The following is a 26,200-nucleotide window of genomic DNA, read 5'->3' as shown; positions in this document are numbered from 1 at the left end:
AGGCCATTTTCCCTGCTACAGCGGGGGTTAGCCTTGCGGGCCCCATGACAATCATGGTTCCCTGTTTGAGGCAATGTTTTTATGGCCGGATGCCCTTCCTGACGCCAACCCTTGGTCGCCTCTTATGATGCGCAGGGATACGGTGTACCTATTCTAAACCGGGGTACACACCGGGATCATTCATCCCAGCAAGCTGGTACTCAATTTGCTGACCTCAGAAGGACGACAGGCTGAGTCAACCCCCCTGGCGTTAATTCATCGATCGAACGGGATTCGGACCCAGGATCCTAGGATCCCAAGCCGGCACCCTAACCGTTAAGCCAACACCAGGCGTCATAGCCGGTGATATTAAAGTCAGCCCCGTCTGATCGACCGATTGATCATCTGTCCATGCACTTTTGTGCATTGGATGTTTCACAAACCATTAAACGTTTCGCTTTTATATTGCAGTTATAAATTTTTCATGACATTATCTCAACCTGATTAGATCATGGCTGTGATTGGCTGAATTATGTTGCCATGACAACCACCTAAGTAACGTGGCATATTTATGCGAAATTTCAAAAACCGTTCAGGATTTAGTTTTCTAATTACACAGATCCATATCTCATCCAACCCAAAAGGCGGTGGAATGAGAGTATTAGCTCGGTGTTACAGTAATACATAAAAAATTTTAATTTTAGAACTTTCCATAAACATTTTTTATTGTCTCATCAGAGTTAATTGATGAAAAACATTTTTCCAGATCCCCTTCCAGACATTGGCTTCTGGATGATGTTGAGAAGAGTAAATCCACGAGTTTTTGTTTTGCTGGGAGTGAGCCCTCAACTGTTACTGTGTATTTCTTGGGTCTTATGGAACCCCACAAAGTCAATGACAAATACTTCAGCAAATCCAGGAACCGTCATATTGGAGTGTCGAGATTCATCACCTGTTTGGCCAATCAGTGCTTTTTCTTACCTGGGACTTTTGATTTTAATATGTTTATTATTTTCTGTGAAAATCTCTCAACTTTCCCCAACATTCAGTGAAATAAGATTTGTTACCTTCAGTATGCTTGTCTGCTCTCTCATATGTTTGGCCTTTGTTCCAGCCTATGCAAGTACACAGGGAAAATATTCCACTGCCTCTGAAATATTTGCTCTTCTTGGTTCTGCCTTTGGGATTCTGAGTTGTACTTTTGTCCCAAAATGCTATAACACATTCAAACTGAATAAAAGAAGTAAGTAGAAATATTTTTGGAGTGACTAGAACAGCAATAAGTAGAAATGTTTTGCTCCTGCTAACAAGTGCATGCTCTATTATATAATAACGAGTCGGGATATTTGAGCAAATCGTTTACATATTTGCCAATTGACTTCATGTCTGACGTTTGGACAATACATCACTCACATTATGGACCTTGACAAGTTCATATTCATTTGTTGATTCTCCCTTTTTGCTTCATGTTTTAGCCAATTTTATATGTACATACGTTCCTATATGCCAGCCATTCCTTTCCACGTCCGACAGATGTCTCTCCCATGCTTGGATGATTTCACGTGACATAATAACACGTGTTAGTTTTTTAAACCTCTTTAGTGACACACTTTTCATTTCACATGTTTATTGTGTCCAGGGCATCTAACTTTGTAGTCCAGCCAAACAAGAATGAAGAAAGGGGTTATACACCGCCTCAAATCCAAATTCAATAATCTACGTCTGACCGAACTTTCCCCAATGCTTGCATGATTTCTTATGAGAACATTAATCTTTATAGTGCTGGAGGTTTGTATGCAGCCTGTGGTCTGTGGATGGTTGGCTCCATCATTTTATTGGGGCTTGGCTATGCTGCTGATATAGGGCCTCCCATTACCAGTAAGCTGGTACTGATTTTGTTGGCCTCGGAGGGATGACAGGCTGAGTAAACCCACCTGGTGTTCTTTTGTTGACATTGTCGTGGATTACCTAACCCCTCCAGTTCTGGAATAAGCTCCTCAACTCGGACACTGTACAAGGGGTTTATTGAGGGATAAGGATAACATGCATTGGAGATAGATATGGGCCCAGAAGCTGGTGGCACCTTTTGGTCCTCACACAGCCAGCGACCAACAACATCCCCAGGAATCACAATTTATATTCTGCTTCATATATTTTTCTTCAAAGGACAAGGAACTCAAAACATTTCCCCAGTTTCCCAAGCTGGGCTTCAGAGAAAGGCAAGGGCAGGCGGGGAGCTGCTCGTAAGGAAGGACTTTTCATGCAAGGTCAAACAAAGATTTTGTCAACAGCTTCCCAAAACCAGACAGTCAGACGCTGGGGAGCCAAATGGGTCATATTGTCCCCGCATTAGCCTGAGATTCGAATGAAATCCCTTACAGCATGACGGGGGCTCAAACCCAGGACCTTGGGATCTCAAGCTGGCCACCTTACCCGTTAACCCAACACCAGGCTTAACCTTCTTAGTGACAATTGGTTTTAATTTCACATGTTTATTGTTGTGTGTGTGGGTCATCTAACTCTGTAGTCCAGCCCAGCATGAATGATAAAAGGTTTATACACCGCCTCAGCATTGTTCCCCTGTGTAATTAATTTCCTCTTTTACCACAGCCTTACTTTTAGATAATTCTGAGTGAGTATTTTTTTTATAGTTTGTATACTTTTTGTGACATGTTTTGTACTGACTTTTTCAGAAGTACTCACCAGAAGCCAAATGCACCTCATTCTTTGTTGAAAACACAATGTCTATTGTTATGTGTCCACCTGGAGGCACCAAAGCAAGTGCACCAGTTACCAGGAGGGGGTCATGGTAGAAAAGATTTAAGCACACTAATGTGCTCTGTTGTTTCACAGGTGAACCCGGCACATGACAGGAGACAGAATGATATATTATAAGTAATATTTCTTAATCCCCACTGTCTTGCTTTAAAATGATAATACTGATTAAAAGCAACCCTCAATGACTTACCCAGGAATCCCCAAAATTGCTAAAGTGCAAACGTCACAGATAACAATGCAGCTATGAATAAAAGCACATGACTTTCGAGGGTGCAAACATCTCAGTTAACCAGTTTGTAACATAAACCCCAGCAGGTTTTAAATGGGCGAGGAATCTGCTGTGATCACGTTCAAAAGGATCGTGTCCAGTGGGTGCGCATAAAATGAATCAGACAGGCCAGTCATGTTGCAAAAGTCCTCTTGTATCAAAGAAGTCTTGTATCAAAAGTCCTCTTGTGAAGTCTTGTATCAAAGAACTTATGAAGATGAACCCGAGTCCTCAAATCAAGCTGTGGGAGACATTGAACTTGGGACTGCACGCTGTCCAGGCCAATGCATTCTGGCAACAGCTGAGGAGAGAGTGAAGGAACAGGCAGGCTGCCGTGTCGAAACAGCCAGTGTGGAGATGCCTGCTTTGAAGTAGTCTCTGAGGCAACAGCAGGACAGCACATTTGATGAGTATACTGATCAGTAGATTAGAGCAACCAGCATACAGTAGGGTGAAGCTGATTCTTTCGTCAGGGAATGGAGTCAGTGAACCATTCCAGGTTCGCATACAGAAGGCTCCTGATTCCACTTTTTCTGGTTGAGCCAGTTTCAAAAATGAATTTTGCCACATGAAAGTTTGTACACATCAGCTCCTCTCCGTCTACATGTTCTTCTCCTGTCTAAAGCAAACTGTTTGCTTGTTTTATTTATTTTACAAACTGTCATCAAACCTTTTGTCTACTTTGAACCAGAATGGTTTGTTTCCTGCAAGGTAACAGGTAGTTGTCTGGTTCTTCTTATTTTGTATTGTTTTGAATTCCAAAGGGACCATCCTCTTTCCCTTATCATATGGTGTGGTTATTGTCACAAAGCACTCCGATTTTTGGCTGGTCAATGCGACATTAAAACAAGCCAAAATAATTATTTTACCCACTACAGTTAACTTTCACCCACATTATAATTAACTTTCACCAACATTATAATTATTACACAGCCTTATTATTACACAGCTTAGTTTGAGAACCGATCTATATTTATCATTACTGTGTACCTAATTTACATGTGATTAGTCTGATACCCGATCTATATTTATCATTGCTGTGTATCTAATTTACATGTGATTTGTGCGAGACCCGATCTATATTTATCATTACCGTGTACCTAATTTACATGTGATTAGTCTGAGACCCAATCTATATTTATCATTGCTGTGTATCTAATTTACATGTGATTAGTTTGAGACCCGATCTATATTTATCATTGCTGTGTATCTAATTTACATGTAATTAATCTGAGACCCAATCTATATTTATCATTGCTGTGTATCTAATTTACATGTGATTAGTTTGACACCGAATCTATATTTATCATTGCCGAGTACCTAATTTACATGTGATTCCATCCATGATGTGCAACCTTTGCCTTCCATTCGTGACGTGGAATCTTACGCTTCCATCCATGACGTGCAAACTTTGGCTTCCATCCGTGCCGTGCAACCTTCGGCTTCCATCCGTGCCGTGCAAACTTTGGCTTCCACCTGTGAAACCTTTGGATTCCATCTGTGACGTTCAACCTTTGGCTTCCATCTGTGACGTGCAACTGTGATGAAATATGAAGGAGAAGATTTGGTTGTGGGATGGCACTGAGGAGTGGATATAACGGAATGCATGGTAGGAGGGAGGGGAGTTGACTTCGTTTCTGTATTCTGTGAGCAGACACATGAGTGAGGTATGAAGGGGAATGTTAAATGAGTATTTGCTTGCTTATAGATTCGTTGGAAATTCAATTTCGTTCTTTCTCTGTAGTTCTAATATTATTCTCTTATTCTGTGTTATAGGGTAGGTGGAGATAGATTTCAATAAAGCCTCATATCTGGAAAAGAGGTCTCGACTTGATTTCATAACAATTTATTGAAATCTATCTCGACATTCAAGTGCCATGGATAAACGACTCAAATCTGAGAGGTTCAATGGAGACCCGAATGCAAGTAATGCCTGGAACCAATGGACGCACTGGATACAATCTTTAGAGAATTACCTGGAAGCCGTACCCGACGTCTCGGATGACAGTAGCTGAATATCCTAATTTGCAACGTGTCCAGCGATGTCTTTGACTATTTCTCCCACTGTGAGACATATGAAAATTCCGTAACAGTCCTGTGAGCACTCTAGGTAAAACCACGAAGCGCTATCTATGCCCGACATCTGCTTGCTATGCGGAGGCAAGAACCGGCTGAGACATTGGAGCAGTATATTCATGTGTTACGGCAACTCAGCAAGGACTGCGGGGTCCTGGCTCGGACGGCCATCAAGGGCACCGATGACCTCATGTGCGATTCCTTAATTACTGGTCTCCAATCACCTGCTATTCATCAGCAACTGATCAAGAATGCGGCTATGACTTTTCAGGTTGCGTATGAACAGGCTAGGGTTCTGCAACTGGCCCATGTCCGATCTGAGGCGCATGGACGTCAATATCTGACAGCGAACGCCGCGACTGCCGAGAAATGCTCGGAAGCAGTTTCCATCGCGGAGCGAGCTCCCGAGTGGGCTGCCACTTGCCTGCCCCCGTCCCCCCTTGGCGAGAGTCAGGACACTGAGGAGAGCGGCCCAATTACCATGGCTGCAACGACTCCTGCAGCAGCGACATCAAAATGTGTTTTTTTTGCGGGAGTCACCGACATCCGAGGAGCTGGTGTCCAGCTCGAGAAGTGATATGTAATTGTTGTGGCAAGAAGAGACACTTCGCCAAAGTCTGTAGATCGACCAAGGCTAGACGAACAACGCTCACGGGCATGCGTGCGTCTAGAGCTGCGCCTGTCAATGGGGTCGCGCCTCGCGGCCTGGCAAGAGCGGTGATACCTGTGGTGATCAATGGCAAAGTAGCTGAAGCTTTGATAGATACAGGGAGCAGTGAAAGCTACGTCAGCCAATATCTTGTCAGAAGGCATGGATGGCCCACTGTTCTGGCCCCTCGGCGCGTGTATATGGCTTCTGTGGTATTGTATAATAAATCTCTACTATATTAATATGACTGAGAGACAGAGACTATCACTTTCTTGTGAACGATTTAATCAAACCTGCTGGAACAAACTCAATTCATTTGCATAAATACTTCATCGAATATACAGCACGCAAGACATCGGGATGAGTTTCTCTCTCTATTCAAGGGTACAGCTCGCTTTATACTTTCTGTAGCTCTCTGAAGTCTGTGCAAGGGAAGTAAAGTAATTAAAAGGTCATTGTAGTTGCAGCCAGGCTGATGCCAGCATCCAGATGTTTTCCATTATTCACATGGTGTGGCTGATGAGATATGCTTGTATAAGCCTAGAGGTCAGTACTTGAACATACTCTGGAGATTTAGCCAGGCTGGAAGTCTTCAGGTCTCAGCGAGGAGGAGAGGTGGGGGCATAGAGTCATCTGCACCTTGTCTCAGATAAAGGTTTCTTGGTGGAAGGCAAGAGCTAAGTCTGCAATCTCTAAACACTGACATCCACACCTAGGTCAATAAAAACTCACTTAAAGGAACATTATTAATCTCTCAATTAAGGAAGTCCATTTACACGGACTTCCCCAATCCTCCTTTTTCCCCTTCTCATAGGACAATTAAAAGGGTCTTCAATTTACTAATTTGGATGTCCACTTTCCCATTACCTCAGGCATACACCGATCTCCTGGAAGAATCTGGTTGTAAAAAAGTGTTCCCCCATTTGTCAAATCTCTCCGTTGTTGATAGTTCAGTTCATTGCATTTGCATCATAAGTATTTCTGCAAACAAACTTCACCTCTTGCAAATGCACAACAATTTTCAGTTCACCATAAACATTATCACTGTTATTTCCTTTATTCATTTCACCATTATCTACGTCAGCATAATTCAATATTAAACATCTGCAATATTTGGCAATTATGATTCCAGAATGCGTTTGCTGCAAAGTGAATGCTGAACTTCTGTTTGAAAAAGAGGCTGGTCACTTGTGTGTTTGAAAATCTCCTAATAATTTTAGCTGTGAATAAAAACTCACTCTCAGGAACATTATTAATCTCTCAATTGAGGAAGTCCATGAACAAGGACTTCCACAGCGGCACTATGACAAAGTTCAAAAGGGGTTTGTTTTGTGAACTTGGTGGATAATGATATATTGTATACGGACATTAAGATGATGGTGTTGCAGAATCTGTGCTCCGATGTTATACTTGGACATGATTTCTTGAATCGGCTTGGGCGTTTAGAGATGAAGTTCAATGGTGAACAATCTCCTAACGTCTTCTCGGTATGTAGTTTGGCGGAAATGTCTATAAAGCCTCCCCCGCTATTCCCGTGTTTGACACCTAATTGCCGTCCGATTACTGATAAGTCTAGGTGCTAATCGCACCCGGATGCTCAATTTATTGCGGATGAGACTACGCGGCTGCTACGTGAGGGTATCATCGAACCGATCAGCTCACTTTTGAGGGCTCAAGTGCTTGTAGTCAATAACCCTAATCACCGGAAGTGAATGGTCAACGATTATTCTCAAACGATCAATCCATTTACCCAATTGGACGCCTACCCGCTCCCCAAGATGGACGACATGGTCAGGGATGTATATACCTACAGGGTATTTAGCACCTTCGACCTTCAAAGTGCTTTTCACCAGATACCTTTCAGGGAGACAGATCACCCTTACACCGCCTTCGAATTGGGTCAGCGGTTGTACCAATTCCGTTGGCTTCCCTTTGGGGTCACTAACAGGGTTCGTGCTTCCAACGGGCGATTGATGATATTATATCCAGAGAGCTGCTCAAATATGTATTCATGTACGTTGACAATGTCACAGTCTGCGGCCGGGATCAGGTGGATCATGATTCGAATGTACGGCGGTTGTTGGACGTGGCTCATAAATACAATCTGACCTGAAACGAGGATAAGTGCAGCTATTCAGTCAAAACAGTATATCTCTTGGGGTACACCGTGACTGGAAGGGAGATGCGACCTGATTCTGCTCGGCTGCAACCTTTGCTCGATATGGCCCCTCCCATTGACTGCGCTGCGTTGCGTAGAGCCAAGGGTATGTTTGCTCATTATTCCAAGTGGGTTCATGTTTTTCAGAGAAGATCATACCACTAGGGGAATGTAAGGTATTTCCGCTGGCCTTGGCCGCTAAGGCTGCCTTTCAACAAATGAAAGACGATAAAGTGAGTGCTGTTGTGACCTCGATTGATGAGACTGGTCCTTTCATGGTCGAGACAGGCACCTCGGAAAGCGTTATCTCGGCAACGCTCATTCAAGTTGGAAGGCCGGTCGCTTTCTTTTCTTGGACTTTGTCTGACAGTGAGAAGCGACATTCTGCCACCGAGAAGGAAGCTTATGCAATTGTATATGTGGAAGCGGAAGCACCATTTCCTTCTTGGCAAGCATTTTTAGCTGATCATGGACCAGCAGTCCGTTGCTTTCATGTATGCCGGTCGGCACCCACAGAAGATTAAAAATGAGAAGATCGCTCACTGGCACGTTGAACTAGCCGACTTTAGCTTTGACATTGTGTATCGACCGGGATGAGATAATCTGGCTGCTGATGCTCTATCTCGACTGGTCTGTTCTGGAATGACCACTGGCGAGTTACGTGATATTCATGAATCACTTTGCCATCCAGGAGTCACTTGAATGACCCACTTTGTGTGGAGTAGGAATCTGCCTTTCTCTCTAGATGAAGTCCAGCATCCATGTAAGACATGCTCCATGTGCGCCGAAGTTAAACCGAGTTTTTATAGACTGCCTATGGGAACTCTGATTCATGCAGGAAGGCCTTGGGAGCATTTGAATGTGGATTTCAAAGTACCATTGCCTGCGGCAGGAATGCACCTATATATTCTTACAGTTGTCGACGAGTACCTACGTTTTCCGTTCGCCTTTCCGTGTGCGGACATGTTCTCAGCGACGGTTATTGAATGTCTTCGGCAATTGTTTTTACTGTTCGGATAGCCCGCATTCGTTCACTCCAATAGGTGTACGCCCTTTCCGTCTCGGGAGATTCAACAGTTTATTCAGGATTGAGGTGCAGCCTCTAGCCGTACCACGGCATATACAGTCACGTGAAAAAGTAAGTGCACCCCATGTAAAGTTTTGACTTTTTCAACATATTTTAACATACAGCTATTTGATCTTCATTTCAACAATATTGATAGATAAAGGTGATATAATATAACAAATATCATGAAACATTTACATTTTGTAGTCCATTGTATAATTTAAATAAACATAAATGCAAATTTCACATGTGGAAAAAGTAAGTACACCCTTGGCTCTAATAGGTGGTATTGCCCCCTTTGGCAGAAACAACCTCAAGTAGGCGTTTCTTATAACTGTCTACCAGTCTCTGACATCGACCGGGAGAAATTTTTGCCCACTCCTCCATGCAGTATTCTTTCAGCTGTGCGATGTTTGAGTGGTTTCTTGCATGCACAGCTCGTTTCAAATCCCCCCACAACATCTCGATGGCATTTAGATCTGGGCTTTGACTTGGCCATTCCAGAACCCTCCATTTCTTTCTTTTCAGCCATTCCTTGGTGGATTTACTGGTATGTTTAGGGTCATTGTCATGCTGCAAGGGCCACCTTCGGTTGAGCTTCAACTTTCCGACAGATGGCCTCACATTATCCTCAAGCACCCTCTGGTACAATGAAGAATTCATCGTGGATTTTATGATGGTGAGCTGCCCAGGCCCTGATGCAGCAACACTGCCCCAAACCATAATATTTCCACCACCATGCTTTACAGTTAGTATCAGGTTCTTGTGGTCAAATGCTGTCTTTGGTTTTCGCCAAACATGTCTTCTGGTACTGTAGCCAAATAGCTCTACCTTTGACTCATCTGTCCAAAGCACATTGTTCCAGAAGTGCTGGTCTTTGCCTCGGTGTTCATTGGCAAACTTTAGTCTTGCCCTGATGTTCTTTCTGGACAGCAAAGGTTTCCTCCTGGCACACCTCCCATGTAGATCAAATTTGTGCAGCCTCTTTCTAATGGTAGACTCGTGCACTTTGACATCAACAGTGGCAAGAGCTACCTGTAGGTCCCGTGATGAAATTATTGGGTTCTTAGAGACTTATTTCAGCATCTTGCGGTCTGCTCTTGGGCTGAACTTGCTGGGGCGACCTGGACTGAACAAGTTGGCAGTTGATTGGAATCTTCTCTACTTGTAGATGATCTTCCGGACAGTCGAATAATTGATTTCAAATTAATTGGAGATCTTTTAAAATCCCTTCCCAGACTCGTAGGCATCTATAACCTTTTTTCTGAAAGCCTCAGAGAGCTCTTTTGATCTAGGCATGGTGACGGCGCACACTTCAACAACAAAGAACAAACCAACCTAAATGTCTGAGGTTTAAAGAAGACAGGTTCCTCAAAAGATCCTCTCTAATGATCTTATAATCATTTGCACCTGAGCTGGTGCACCTGATTCTAATTTTAGGTATTTGAAGTAGTGATAAATGTAGGGGTGTACTTACTTTTTCCACATGCGGAATTTGCATTTATGTTTATTTAAATTATACAATGGACTACAAAATGTAAATGTTTCATGATATTTGTTATATTATATCACCTTTATCTATCAATATTGTTGAAATGAAGATAAAATGCCTGCATGTTGAAATATGTTGAAAAAGTCAAAACTTTACATGGGGTGTACCTACTTTTTCACGTGACTGTAACCCCCAATGAAATAGCATGGTGGAACGGTATAACGGAATTTTTTGGCGAGCCGTGTCAATGAGGTTGAAGTCACACGGTTTGCCTCTGCAGCTATGGGAGCGCATACTGTCTGATGCAATGCATGCTATCCGGTCTCTGCTGTGTACAGCGACGAATGAGACTCCTCATAAGCGCTTGTTTCAATTCCAGCAACGTAGTGCTAGTGGGCAAGCGCTACCCTCTTGGTTGACAGAGCCTGGTCCAGCTCTACTGAGACTCGCGGTCAGACAAAGTAAATATGAGACGTTGGTGGATCACATGGAAATCCTAGAGGCAAATCCGGAATACGCTCATGTTAGGTTGCCTGACGGACGTGAGACTACTGGATCAGTCCGACATCTCGCGCCTTGCGGAGAAAGAAATCAGCAGGCTGCTGACGACATGGGAGATGGTTTCCCCTCAGTTTCCGAGGAAATCTCGGTTTCCCCCGGCAAAATAGAGTCGCAGCAAGGATTGACCGGGGATGAAGTGATTCATGATAACGTGAAGGTTCCGGAGATCCTGTCGGTGTCTGGAAGCCCTCAAAGAAAGCGGTCTGATGAGGATGATCCTCCTTTTGCGAGATCCGGGGATCCGGGGACTGAAGGGATTTATCGGACCTGTGCTGGAAGATTGTGCCAACCGCCTACTCGTTTTGGTTGGTGGAGCTCTGCACTTTGTTGCGTTGATTTCTTGTTTATTTGCTATTTGTTTGCTGGATTGTGTTTTTAATGGAGGGAGAATGTGATGAATATAAAGAAGACTATTCGGTTGGGGGGATGGCACTGAGGAGTGGATATAACGGAATGCAGGGTAGGAAGGAGGGGAGTTGACTTCGTTTCTGTATTCTGTGAGCAGACACTTGAGTGAGGTATGAAGGGGAATGTTAAATGACTATTCGCTTGCTTATAGATTTGTTGGAAATTCTATTTCGTTCTTTCTCTGTAGTTCTAATATTATTCTCGTATTCTGTGTTATAGGTTATGTGGAGATAGATTTCAATAAAGCCTCATATCTGGAAAAGAGGTCTCGACTTGATTTCATAACAGCAACCTTTGGCTTCCATCCGTGACGTGCAACCTTTGGCTTCCATCTGTGACGTGCAACCGTTGGCTTCCACCCGTGACGTGCAACCTTTGGCTTCCACCCGTGATGTGCAATCATTGGCTTCCACCCGTGACGTGCAACCTTTGGCTTCCACCCGTGACGTGCAACCTTTGGCTTCCACCCGTGACATGCAACCTTTGGCTTCCACCCGTGATGTGCAACCTTTGGATTCCATCTGTGATGTTCAATCAATGGCTTCCATCTGTGACGTGCAACCTTTGGCTTCCACCCGTGATGTGCAACCTTTTGCTTCCATCTGTGATGTGCAATCTTTGGCTTCAATCTGTGACGTCCAGCCTTTGGCTTCCATCCGTGACGTGCAACCTTTGGCTTCCATCTGTGATGTGCAACCTTTGGCTTCCATCCGTGACGTGCAACCTTTGACTTTCACCTGTGATGTACATCTGTGGCGTTTTGTGATTTATTTGTGGTATTTTACCATCTTTGAGATCCTTTACTACCATGTTTCTACTTTTGATAAAGGTAAGTTTCTTTTTATTATCATACTAGGAAGAGGAGCCGGGACGAGAAAAGCTAGAAAAAGAACCGCCCTCCTCTCTTCCTCCCCACTCTCTCGCTCCCTCTCTGTCTCTGCCCCACTCCCTTGTCTGCCCCACTCATATTCCTCTCTACTTACTCTGTCTCCCCCCTCTCCCCTTTGTATACGTCCGTGTCTATCCTGTTTAAACCGCTTTAATTTACTTTTCATTTTTCATTTGCTTTTGCTATTCAGTTGTTACTTGTATTTTATATCTGATGTACCATAGTCATTAGAATCGTTATTCAGCGTCTGTGCCGCCAAAGCATGTTTCTGTGCCAAAGTGTGCCATGGCTATACTGGGTGGTTTGCCATTGCCTTCCTAGCAATACTTTGGGCAAGAATTTATAATTTGTTCAGGATGCTGGTGATAGCTCGCCCACTCTTCGTGAAGGACACTGTTGGGATCTTCAACATCCATCAAATATTGTCAAAAGCCGGGACGTCTATCTTAGCGTCCATTGGAGGGACGACAAACATGGATTATTTACTCAGTCTGCGAATCACCAAGATGATAGATTATAGCTGGGTTGGGATTCAAAAGCAGGATAGACAGCTTAGAGGCAAGTGTGAGTACCTCAAGGTCATCCTGTCTGCCGAGGTTGTCCCTTAACACATTGTTAATAAACAAAGTGCGAATCCATGTTGTACTGGTCAGTATTTATTACTATACGTTAAAAATCTTATATATAACTGAGTTTGTGGTTGGGTCATAATAGGCCGGTCATTTTACGAATATACCCACCACAAATTGCAATAGTAATGAAACTTGGCATTTTTGCTTCTTTTGACCCATGTAATAACATAGTAAAAGTCAAGGAATAACGAGGCATTGGAACACATTCATTTCGAGCAACCACTTTTTGACAGTTATGCACGAAAATAAGCTAATAAAAATGGCACAAAATAATGCACTTAATTTGTTATTTCGTTCACATTCTCAAAAGATGTCAGAAATGTAAGTGTTTAAGAGTGTAAGACAGGCCTTATGCCCTGGTTTTACAATACATTTGACATGTAAAGGTATATATATTGAGATAATTGACATTTAAGGTAGCTTTATCCCAATAAAATTGAATTTTTTCGAAAATATACATATCAATGAATTTTGAAAGCTAATATAATGGTCTATCATATTCTTATATCAAATTAGATTTTACTCTAGTCTAATTAGGTGAACTGAGATTAGGTGTATTAGGTGTATGCTGAGAACACTGTAACGCACATGCTCTCTGGCAAGGCATATGACCGAGCTATCCGTGGTCATCTCTTGGTTGATGCAGCACTGAACACTCTCCTCGCAGAAAGGGTACTTGGTACGCTAGTGCCTGCTTGTTCGCAGGCTCAGGCTGATGGCCCTCAGGGCACTACAGGAGATGACGAACCAAGTGAAGACGCGATAATGCAAAGCATAGATGAGGCACAGGCAGCCATGGATCCGCATGATACCGAGGCAGGACAGGCAGCCATGGATCCGCGTGATACCGAGTCAGGGTCGCAAAGTGTGGGAGCTGGCCCAGTTGACCTGTGTGAGCTACGAAACCTGTATGATTCATTGTTGAAGGGTGAGGGTTGCACTGAAGATATCCTTTCAGCCCCGGTTCTGGACTCTGTTCGTGACATCATGAATGTTGCTCGACAATCGAAGAAGGATCTGCGTACAGCACAGCTATGGCTGCAATACATGGACATGATAGACTTTCTGAGGACATTCCTGAGGTCGGAACGCACTGGTGACTGGCGTCTGCACGTGCACGCTTTGCACGACATGTTGCCCTACCTAGCAGCTGCAGGCCACAATCTGTACACAACATCTGTGTACATCTACCTGCAGCGACTGGCATAACTGTCTATTCAGCATCCGGAGGTCCACCATCAGTTCCAGAATGGATTTCACGTAGTGCGGCGTTCAGATCGGTACTGGGCCGGCTTGTCCACAGATCTTGTGATCGAGCAAGTGCTCATGAGAAGTGTGAAAACCACAGGGGGACTAACAAGGGGTCGTGGAATGAGCGAGCCGCAAAGGATCACGTGGCTGCTGTCCACCCCCATATGTGCAGAGGTCAACATGGCTTTGCAAGAGTACACATCAGTGCAGTATGGGACCAGTGACCAGCACAAAGAACAAAGCGCAGCTCGACAAGGACGGGACACAGATGACACGCACAAACTTATTCGCTACCTGTCATCAAAGGATCCCTTTGGAAACGATCCAACTCTGCAAAGCATTGACACTGGCATCACAGCTGGAGATTCGTTGGCGATTGGCGTTGGCGACGTTGGCGACGACACCGATCTTCTTGTTCTCCTTTGCAGTCGTGCAGGGCCCACATCTCACAACCTGTTCTTCCGACCTGAGCCTAAGCTGACGTCAAGGAGGCAAGCAAGATGTTGGAATATCGAGCAAGTGCAAAAGACACTTGGACGCAATGTTTGTGACAAGCTTCTTGTTGCACATGGACTCCTGGGTTGTGATACCACGTCAATAATTTACTCGATTGGCAAATCAACAGCCTTGAAGAAGCTGAACTCCAGTGCGTATTTCTCCGAGCTTTTGGCAAACTTCAACACTCCTGGAGCGTCAAAAGAGGATGTCATGACAGCTGGAGAGAATGCCCTGGTTTGCTTGTATAATGCCCAGCCCGGGGAAACACTGGACATGCTGAGGCTTCAACGCTTCCACCAGAAGGTTTCAACAAGCACTGTCAGAGTTGAGCCTCGTACCCTGCCCCCTACATCAGCATCTGCAAAGCAACATTGCCTACGGGTGTATGTTCAGGTTCAGCAGTGGCAAGGAGTTGCCATGGATGCCAATGGTTGGGGATGGGCTATCCGTGACGAGAGAATGGTTCCCGTGATGACCGAGATGAAGCCTGCTCCAGATTACCTTCTAGATGCCATCCACTGTGGCTGCAAAACAGACTGCAGCACCCTACGATGCAGCTGTCGCAAGTACAGCCTGGAATGCTCTTACGCATGCAGTGAATGCAAAGGACTTCACTGTTCTAATGTGACCTTGTCAGAACCAGAAAGTGATCCAGAAGAAGAATAAGCTCTTAGGTTGGTGCTTGAATCGCAGTTCATTCAATTATTAAATAAAACACTTTTTTTTTTTTTCAATATATATATATTTTTTTCAATATTATTTTCAATATTATTTAACGATTTTTTTTGTATATATAGTACGATATGAACTTGTTCACATAAAGCCATTACATTGCAGGCCTCAGGGACATAAAATTGCAGGATCTCATAAGGATTTAGCACGGAAACAGTTTTTGGTCTGAAAAATTTATGCAGATTTTCGCTTAAAACCTTCTCTTAAAGATTGCAAAAATTGGAAATGTTCCAATGCTCCGATTCTCCTTGACTTTTAGTATGTCATTCTCCACTAAATTTGACATTGAAAAATGCATGTTTCATTACTATTGCAATTTGTGGTGGGTTCGACCCCAAAATGGCGTAGATTGACTGGACTATAAGTGCTGTCCATTCTACAGGCCATGCCCTCCATCCTCCTCCCCCAATGCGTCACAAGCACCGCCCATTAGCCAGGTGACACCAGTGTGCCAGAAATCTCTGCCGTTTATTTCTCTCCGCATACAGTAGCTCTTTGGCTTCATAGGCCTCTGGTGTTCACTTGAAGACTTTACAATGTGTCTACTATCATTAAATAAAGGTCCCGTTTTGAGGAAACAATTAATTGCATCTCATGCAGAGGAAATGAGGTAATGCATGTTTTGTTTGGACTGATCGTGGCTGCAGTGTAATATACACCACCCATACAAGGTACCCTAAGTTCTCATAATTCAGAGAAGAGAAAATAGTGGTCTTTAATAAATAAATAAATAAAACACTTTTGGTTTTCATCTGACTTTTCAAACTGTATTTCACATGAGCATGGAGATGTAATTCACATTTCTACCATATACGTAGTACAACACAATGTGTATTTGTGTGTTTGTGTATTTGTGTGTTTGTGTGATGTCTGTCCCCCTTCATAAGGGTAAGTTTTAAAGGCATTGAGTGGCACTTCAAGAGGGATTTGAGAGGGGTTTTAATGGGCAATCTTTGAACACCACTATTTGTCCACCGGTTAAAAGATCGAAAAGACCCGAAGAACCAAAATACCCAAAAGAACCCAAGACCATTAAAGACCCGAAATACAACAAAAATCCAAAAGACCCTTAAACACCCCAAATACCCAAAATATCCCAAATACTCTTAAAAATCCCAAAGACCCCAAAAAAATGAAGACTGAAAAGATCAAAAAGACCCAGAAGACCACAAAGATGTGGAAGATCCAAAATACCTTGAAGACCCAAAATACCCCAAAGACCCAAAATACTCTGGTGACTGAAAGGATTGAAAAGACCCTGAAGACCCAAAATACACCGAAGACCCAAAAGATCCCAAAGACCCCGAAGACCCAAAAGACACCGAAAACCCAAAATACCTCAATGACCTAAAATATCCCAAAGACCCCCAAAAAAACCTGAAGACTGTAAAGACCGAAAGGACCCTGAATACCCAAAATACACTGAAGGCCCTTAAATACCCCAAACACCCAAACAATCCAAAATACCCGAAGTACCCAGTGGAACCCAAATACACAAATTACCCCTCAAACTAAAAATACCCCCAAAGAGCCATAAATTGCCCAAATACCCAGTGGGCTGAAAACATTCAAATGACCCAAAAGACCCTGAGGATCCAAAAGACCCAAAATACACTGAGGACCCAAATGACCCAGAATATCCAAAAGACCCCGAGGACTCTGAAGACCTAAAAGAAGAGTAATTATGCCTCTTACATTGGAAATGTAGATGGTGGCTTGAAAACCGAGCCTTAAGGGCGGTGTATAGCAGGGGTTTTTTTTTTTTAATAACAATAAATACACGGCGTAGGGAGGTGAAATTCGCTGCACGTTATGTGCACCGCTCACAGAGTAAACCGAGTGTTCATTTACGTCTGTAGGATGTCTCATAAATAAATAAAAAACATATAAATACACCTGACACTTGGTCCAGGCTTCAGACTTTGGCACACTCATGCGGCTGCACTGTCACATAAACTGTTCCAACCCATCATTTTTGATGGACTTCATGTTAGGGTGAAGTAAAACGAAAATCGGCTTGGAAGTTAAATGTCTCATGCATATTTAATAAATAAGTCGGGAGGCAGGGGAAATTCCCGAGAGTTTTTTCTTTTTACTTCTTATTTTACAAGTTATGATGTACATGTTTATTTTAGAGAAGTTATGTCCACTTACACTTTGAAATGTACCTTACCATCATAAAAAATTACTCTCCAATTTATAAATAATATAACACCTAAAGTTATATGAAATGTGTAATGAAATTGTGTCGAAGTTGAACCCAGGTGTTATGCTGCCTCCAACCACTGAGAGGCTTCTATAAGAACGCGGACGAACATCACTCCGATACATTCCTGTGACATTTATTCTGTGTGATAGTGTGTACTCGAATGGTGCATATATCTAGATGTTCCAGGCTTGCTTGCATTAATTGCTAATTGATTGCTACTTCCATGATTACGGAATTCTGATACAAAGCTTGATGATTTCTTACAGGTGTTGCCAGAGATCGAAACTGAATTAAACCTACTATTGGGACAATGTTGTAGATCTCGATTTCTTACAACAATTAATTCAGTTTCCTCTCTTCGTCCTGAACGAGTACGACATGGCTCATAAGCTGATCCAAGTTCCAGTCTTCGGCGCGGACCCCCAGGCGACGGACGCGGCTGCGCAACTGACACATTGGCTGAAGATCTTGGCTAATCAATTCAATTCCCAGGAGGAAATCACCGCTGACACGAAGCTCACAGTGCTGCAATCCAAGGTGCACCATACTGTGTATATGTCCATTGAACAGTGTGCGATGTACGATGCTGCTGTGGCCGAGCTTAAACGTATCTACATTAAAAAACGAAGCGTGGTCTACTCCAGACATTTGCTTGCGTCTCATCGGCAACAGCCCACGGAGACCTTCGACCAATTCGTTCAAGACCTCCGACGACTACTGAAGGACAGTACACCTGCGGTACGCACCCATGAACAAGTCTGTGATGACCTTGTCCGCGATGCTTTTGTCTCAGGTATAAGATCGCCGGTCGTCAGACAAAGACTACTTGAAGAACCTGACTTGACCCAAGAAGAAGCCCTTCTGTTATCTCACGTGTACACCGAAGTGCGGGAACAATCCGATGCGTATGAACGCCCATACGTCACTGCGGGGATATCCTGACAGACACAACTGGAGAGAGCTACTGCCGAGCTCGAGGATGCAGCACCTGCACCTCCGCCGGAATCGGGGACAACGGACACTCTCGAGGATCCTGATCCGGGTTTGACGGCGGCTGCTGCTGCTGGACCCAAGCCAGGAACGCTAAGTGCTATTTCTGCAGGAACCGGAACCATCTCAGGTCAGTTTGTCCAGCTAAGGAAGCGAAGTGTCATTTGTGTGCAAAGACGGGTCACTTTGCAAAAGTTTGTCGAGCGTCGCGAGGCCGGCGAGCCTGCTCGACGCTGAATGTGCTTATCTTCGCGCCCGCGGTACGAACGGCGCCCGGCGCTCCTCGCCCGACCTTGATTGGGATCGCCCCTCTCCGTGGGCCCCGAGCTGAGAGCTCGTCCTTGATGAGACTCGCCGCGCCGACTAAGCAATTTGCTCAATCACTTGAGTACGCGGCACGACCATCCTTGACAGGAATTCTTCCGACGCCCAGCCAACTTCCGGGATCGGTTAGCCGATCGGCGAACGCTGGCTTCAAAATTCCACGCGTGGCACGAGCGCGCTCCGAAGGCTGCACGATCGACCTACGATCTACTTTGACTACACGAAAGCTGGGATCATTGCGTGTGGCACGAGCACCCTCTGGAGGCGGCACAACTGGCCTACAAGCAATTTCAATGGCACGAAAGACATTAGCTGGCGTCGGATCCACACGCGACGCTCGAGCGCCCCCTCTCGACGATTCAACATCTACAGGGCCACCTGGCCTATCCCGCGCGATTGTCCCACTCATGATTGAAGGAATTTTTGCAAATGCTTTAATTGACACAGGATCCACTGATAGTTATGTTGATTTTCGACTTGTACAGAAACATGGATGGCCCATTCTTTGAACAAGACGCAGAATCTTCATGGCTTCTCGAGGGCTATGGCTTAGCACAAAGGGGGAATGTCGACTGAAGCTTGTCATTAGGGGTCGAATGTTTCCTGATTTGCACTTAATGGTCTTACCAGCATTATGTGCAGAAGTTTTGTTAGGACATGATTTTCTCCAGGGACATGAGCGCTTTGAAATGGAACTTGGAGGTACTGATACTCTTGCTATGTGTGCTCTTGCAGGGATGGAAATTGAGCCACTGTCGCTGTTTCCCAATATGGCCACAGACTGTACAACTGTTGCGGTTAAATCGCGACGCTACTCACGGGCTGACACGCAATTCATTGCGGAAGAGACCGCAGCTACTAAAGGAAGGTATCATAGAACCTAGTCGGTCGCCTCGGCGGGCCCAGGTTCTGGTGGTACGACCGAATCACATCGCATACGCATGGTAATCGACTATTCACAGACGATTAATCGGTTTACCCAATTGGATGCCTACCCACTCCCAGGAATGGACTCCCTGGTTCGACAGGTGGCACAGTACTCGGTCTATAGCACTCTCGATCTACGTAGTGCATATCATCAGATCCCCATCTCCACGGCAGATCACATCTATACTGCGTTTGAATCCGGCCAGAGGTTGTACCAGTTCACCCGGCTACCTTTCGGGGTCACGAATGTGGTTTCATGTTTTCAAATAGCTATGGACAACCTCGTTGCTAAGGAGAACTTAACCGATGTCTTTGTTTATCTGGATAATCTCACGGCTTGCGGGTATGACAAAGAAATCATGATGCTAATCTGAAGCGCTTCCTCAAGGTCGCGCACAGGTATCGCTTGACTATGAATGAGGCTAAATGTCGCGACTCGACTCGCACGATAGATCTCCTGGGGTACACCGTGACCCATGGCTCTGTCACTCCAGATAAGGAGCGTCTGCGACCCTTGCTCGACATGTCCCCGCCCTGCTTGAAGCGTGCTCTCGGGCTGTTTGCTCATTATTCCAAGTGGGTTCAAAATTTTTCCGCGAAGCTCCGCCCACTTGTGGATTGCGATGCGTTCCCCATGAGTCTCACTGCCAAGGCCGCTTTTCATAGCCTTAAGTCCGACCATGCTGGCCCCGTTGTGTCGACGATTGACGAAAATAAATCCTTTGTTTTGGAAAGCGATGCATCGGATCAAGCGATAGCTGCGACACTCTCTCAGGGGTGCGGGGGGATGGGGGGGGGGGCGCCCTGTGGCCTTCTTTTCAAGGACTCTCTCCTCTGTGGAACGGAGACATTTCTCTGTCGAAAAGGAGGCGTATGCCATCGTCGAGTCGATTAGGCGTTTGTGTCCCTATTTGCTCGGACGATGTTTCCAAATTATCACAGATCAGCAGAGCGTTGCATTTATGTATGACACGCAGCATGCTCAACGCATTAAGAATGATAAAATCACTCGCTGGCGGATCGAGCTCGCCGATTTCTGTTACACAATCAAATATCGCCCAGGGCGGGATAACCTTGTTGCCGATGCTTTATCGCGGCCGGCGATGTGTGTGAGCCTCACCTCTTTTGAGGACCTGCGCGTTCTTCATGACACCTTGTGCCATCCCAGTGTGATGCGTTTCACTCATTACGTGCGCAGTCGTAACTTGCCCTATTCCGTTGAGGATATTCGTCAGCTCTGTCGCACTTGTTCCGTATGCGCTGAACTCAAACCTCGCTTCTACAACCCTCCTATGGGTATGCTGGTCCAAGGCACTAGGCCGTGGGAGAGATTGGTGGTGGATTTTAAGGGACCAACTGCCGGCATCGCCGGATTCGAGTAATTCTCGTTATCTGCTCATGATCGTTGATGAGTTCTCTAGATTCCCTTTTCCTTTCCCGTGCGGAGATATGTCTGCTGCTACGGTTATCCGGTGCCTGCAGAACTTGTTTTCTATGTTTGGGAATCCGGCCTATGTGCATACCGATCGAGGCGCGGGGTTCTTGTCCCAGGATGTGAGGAACTTCTTGCTCCAGCATAATGTCACTTCTAGCTATACTACTCCGTGTAGGCCACAGGCGAATGGACAGGTCGAAAGCTTTAATGGCATTATATGGAGGGCCGTTACTCTGAGTCTTAAGTCCCGCGGCCGAGGACGAGACAAATGGGCTTGGTCACGACCCGGGGCATTAAACTCTATCAGGACTTTATTGTGTACTGCTACCAATCAAACTCCCCACGAATGGATGTTTCGTTACCCGAGGTGTTCGGGTAGTACCCGACCTTTACCGGGTTGGCTTGCTGAGCCGGGACCGGCTTTTCTCAAACATGCAGTTCGCATGAGTAAATATGACCCGCTGTTGGATAAGGTGCAGGTTCTCCAAGCTAACCCCGAGCACGCTCGTGTGTTGTTGCCCAATGGACGCGAGTCGACGGTCTCGGTATGTCACCTGGCCCCATGCGGGGAAGTTGACGAACCAGCTTACGATCCGTTGATCTGCCCGTTGATCCACCTATGGAGTATCTGCCGGCATCCTCACCGCTAAATGCACCCGACCCTGCTGGCCCTGTGGGGCCACCACCGTTACCCGATTTAGGCGGCTACTCTGACGTGGGGGACTCCGGTCTTGGGGATTTAGTACCCGGTAGTTACCGGACCCGCGCCGGGAGAGAGATTCGCCGCTCCGACCGCTATGGTTGGGACTGACTGACATGGACTGGCAACTGCTGCTCACTGATATTACTCTGCTACTATGTGCTGCTAGCTTGATTTCTGCCCTAGCGGAAGTGTAGTTTTAACGGCAGGGAGAATGTAATGAAATTGTGTCTAAGTTGAACCCAGGTGTTATGCTGCCTCCAACCACTGAGTGGCTTCTATAAGAACGCGGACGAACATCTCTCCGATACATTCCTGTGACATTTATTCTGTGTGATAGTGTGTACTCGAATGGTGCGTATAGCTAGATGTTCCAGGCTTGCTTGCACTAATTGCTAATTGATTGCTACTTCCATGATTACGGAATTCTGATACAAAGCTTGATGATTTCTTACAGGTGTTGCCAGAGATCTAAACTGAATTAAACCTACTATTGGGACAATGTTGTAGATCTCAATTTCTTACAACAAAATGTACACATCCACTTTCGTATACTCAACATCAGCGAGTTTGTCTCTTCGAAAATATTGTCGTGTGATCCCCCTCAGTGAATACCGGGGAATCACGGATAGCAATCGAGCGTTACTTCGAGGCGTTGTTCAAGAACGGATGTTATATCTATGCACAGCAAGAAGAGTAGAATAAGAAGAAGCTGGAAGCTTTTACCTGTCGGTCCCGCACGGCAGCTCTGATCCTGCAGGAAATAAACTCAAATGAAAAACGGATGTAGAATATACAAAAATATATAGGTTTATTAAACTGTTTAAACAGGAACCCGAAAACAATGAAAACGCGACGCTCAAATAAATGTTCTAAATTGGGACGTCCCCACACCAGACTTAAACACAAACAAATGGGGAGGATAACCCTATAAAATAAATAGTTTGTGTTATCGTTGACTCGGCTCACCTCGCTCGGTGCGTCGTCTGCAATCGTCAGGCTCCAAGCGCACAGTCTTGACGTGGCTCCGGTGTTGGCGGGAAAACCGCCCGTCGTTTGGCGCGCGCGCACAAATCAGGCCTCCGTTCTCCTCGCACGCCAATGGATCGTTTCAGTATGAGTGTCGAAGGCCAGGGGTCATCGAGAGGCAGGAACGTTGAGGGGCAGGAGGAATATGCGAGAGGTAAGGAAGGGGAAAATGCAAAAGTCCAGGGTCAGAGAGCAATGGCGGAGGGCAAGAAGAGAAGAGAGTCCAGTGCAAGCAGAAGGTCCAAGCGCAAGAGAGAAAATGTTGGTCTCCTTGTACTTTTAACGTCAGCTCGTGACGTCACCGGCACTTCTCCTCCAATCAGAGCGTCGCTTTTTGCTCGCCTCTCACGTCTTCCGTGGTCTTCACCAATCGGTCCTCTGCTTCCTTCTGGGCCTTCCTTACACCAATCCGAGGGAGGCTTCTTGCCCCTCCCTCTACCAATCGGCGGGCTTCATCCTGCCTCGTCTCCCTATTGGTGGTGTCTCGTCCAATCGCTGCCCCTCTGGGCGTGTCTATTGCCTGCTTGCTCAATGTTTTATCGCCATGTTGGCGCAATGTGTGGGCACTTCCTGCCTGCACATCTGGTGAGTTTTATTGTGGGGGAATTTAATTAGTGTGTGTGGTGCTTTTGGTCCTTTCCTGTTGTCTGTGTATGTTGCTATACGGGATGAAGGATAAATCACCAGGTCTCACACACAGGGTAATTAACATAATCCCTACTCTAGTTAGCACAAGGCCATCCTCGTATGACCGCAATTATACAAACTTAATCCGACATCCGGGCTAGACAGGTCCTCTACTTATGTACATCCAGATGGTTCTTCTTCTTCATGACAGTCGGAGCATGATACCTACACAGATCTATCTGACCTAAATATCACTCTCCTCCAAAAATCATAACAGTATCAAACAAGCCCGGATAAGCTGTTGTTAGACTATCGGTCTTGTTATAATATGGACAACTTCCCTTCAAAGGAACTTCGACGGAGGAGGATGCCATTATGCCCATCAAAGCCTGCGCCATCATTACCAACCAATCGTTGTTTGGCCAGGCTCTATGCTTTACAAATGCTGAGCGTCCATAAGTAAGGAAGCACCTATACACCATTTTTTAAGTTTTTGGAAATACTCAACTGTGGTTTGAACCACCGGCCTCCAGACTCAGAATGGACAGTCTAATAATCATGTGTCAGTGAGGCTGGTTAACTGTTCATTTCCTGTTTTGTTCTGGTCCGTTTTGTGCTTTAGCTCTTGCACAATCCCCGATTTTAAAAAAAACATAAATAGCTTTGTATCAGTGTACAAGGTCACCACAATGCCTTGTAATGTTAATCTTTCTTCAGTTTGAATTGAGTTGGTGTACTTTACATTTTCCTCATTAAATGATTATCTCTGGTAGATCCCTGAGAGATGTTTCTGTAATGCTCAACATAAACTATTCATTATTTTATAACTCAAAAGATAAAAGGGCATTTTGTTGATATATCATCTTCATAAATGTTATCAATTAAGAAATGCTCAATTTCATAACACCTTCGATAATTCCCAAAACAATCCCTAATTTGGAGGACACATGAGGCTCATGTATTCTTGAAAAAGCAGGAAGAGTATTTAATCTCCTGTACAGAGAGATATTGTCTTAGTTCATAAACTCTCCGAACATTGAGTTTCTATTTCTCACATTGGAGTTTCATGTTGATGTGTTTGTGACTTGTAATGGATTGGATCAAGAGATTTGGGAGAAGTGAAAGTGTTCCTCTTCAGGAATTCCGGCTTTTAAAGATGTTTTCCTGGATTCCAACTTCGTTGTTGTTTTTGTGTTTCATATTTATGTTTCCTGCACATTCTAGGACATTTTTTTGCAGTGCATGTGATATCAACATCGATCACATGTCAAGTGGAATATTTCTACCTGGTCAAGTAATGCTCGGTGGTTTATTTCCTTTGCACAGGAGAGCGAACATTGCTACATTGAATCCAAAGCTCGGCCCTCAAGCTGTCACCTGTACTAAGTGAGTGTTCTTCGTTCTCCTTTTCTGATTATCTTGTTTATTTATTGGCTTTGTTTGCTTTGCTCCACAGCATACGGGAAAGCTTATTGCTGTTGTAGGGTTTGTTTCGACAATTACTGCCCCATATTTTAATGGTACCACAGTTTATTAGACCCATATGAGTGTTAAACCACCATTTGGAATATTTTTCAACTTTTTTCTTCCTGCACTCTCCACATTCGAAATCTCCAAACTGTATCAATTTCCGAGCTGTATCCGAGCCTGCTGAGACTTTTGGAATTAAATTTTGCATTCACAATGCAAATAGAAAGTACACGAGGTTGGCATAATTTTTTGACCCTGACCTAATTGTAAGGTCATGACCCAATTATAGTCATTTTAACATTTTTCACCATAACACGACTAAAATTTGTCTGATCGGACCGAAATTGCCCTCAAGATAGCGAAGAGCAAGTCGTATTTACATTTCATTTTTGGCATACCTCTCCACAAATGGCGCTCTAAAAAATGCATTTTTTGTCATCGCTCAATTTTGTCAATGCGGATTCTCAGACTGCTTGGCCTTCCAAGATGTTCTTGTGTTGTTATAGTGGATCTGCACTGAAGTTGTGAAGGTACTATTTGATTGGTGTCCTTGACCTCCTTTTTAGTCTCACACGAAGGGGATGTGAGACTATAACAGTGTGTGTGTGTGGGGGGTGGGGGGAGGGGGGGGGTCTTAAAAAGACCTTTGAAAGGGTCTTAAAGGGTCTTAAAGGGTCTTATAGTTACAAAGGGTGTTAAAGGGTCTGGAGTTTAAAATGGTCTTCAGCTTATAAAGGGTCTGAGGGGTCTCAAGGAGTCTAAGGGTTCTAAAGGATCTAAAGTGTTTAAGGTGTCATAAATTGTCTTCTGGGTCTTAAGAGTTTTAAGGGTATTTAGTCTCGTAGGAAGAGGGGGGTATCATGCATCCCCAGAAATATACTTCTAATCAGTGTTTCTAGATTGGAAAAATTGTGTAGAAAATGATGAGCTATGTTAAAAAGTTGTCAAAATGTCCCACGTATCATTTTTATGCAAATTATTGCCGCCATTATCGAAAAATTTAGTTTCACTATCTCTCAGGCAATATTGCAAATAACAACAAATAAGGTGTC

The sequence above is a fragment of the Myxine glutinosa genome, chromosome 3, assembly GCF_964187855.1.
Source record: "Myxine glutinosa chromosome 3, kmMyxGlut1.1, whole genome shotgun sequence".
Taxonomy (NCBI): Eukaryota; Metazoa; Chordata; class Myxini; order Myxiniformes; family Myxinidae; genus Myxine; species Myxine glutinosa.
The sequence above is the reverse complement of the archived record's forward strand: the minus strand, read 5'-3'. Positions refer to the sequence as shown.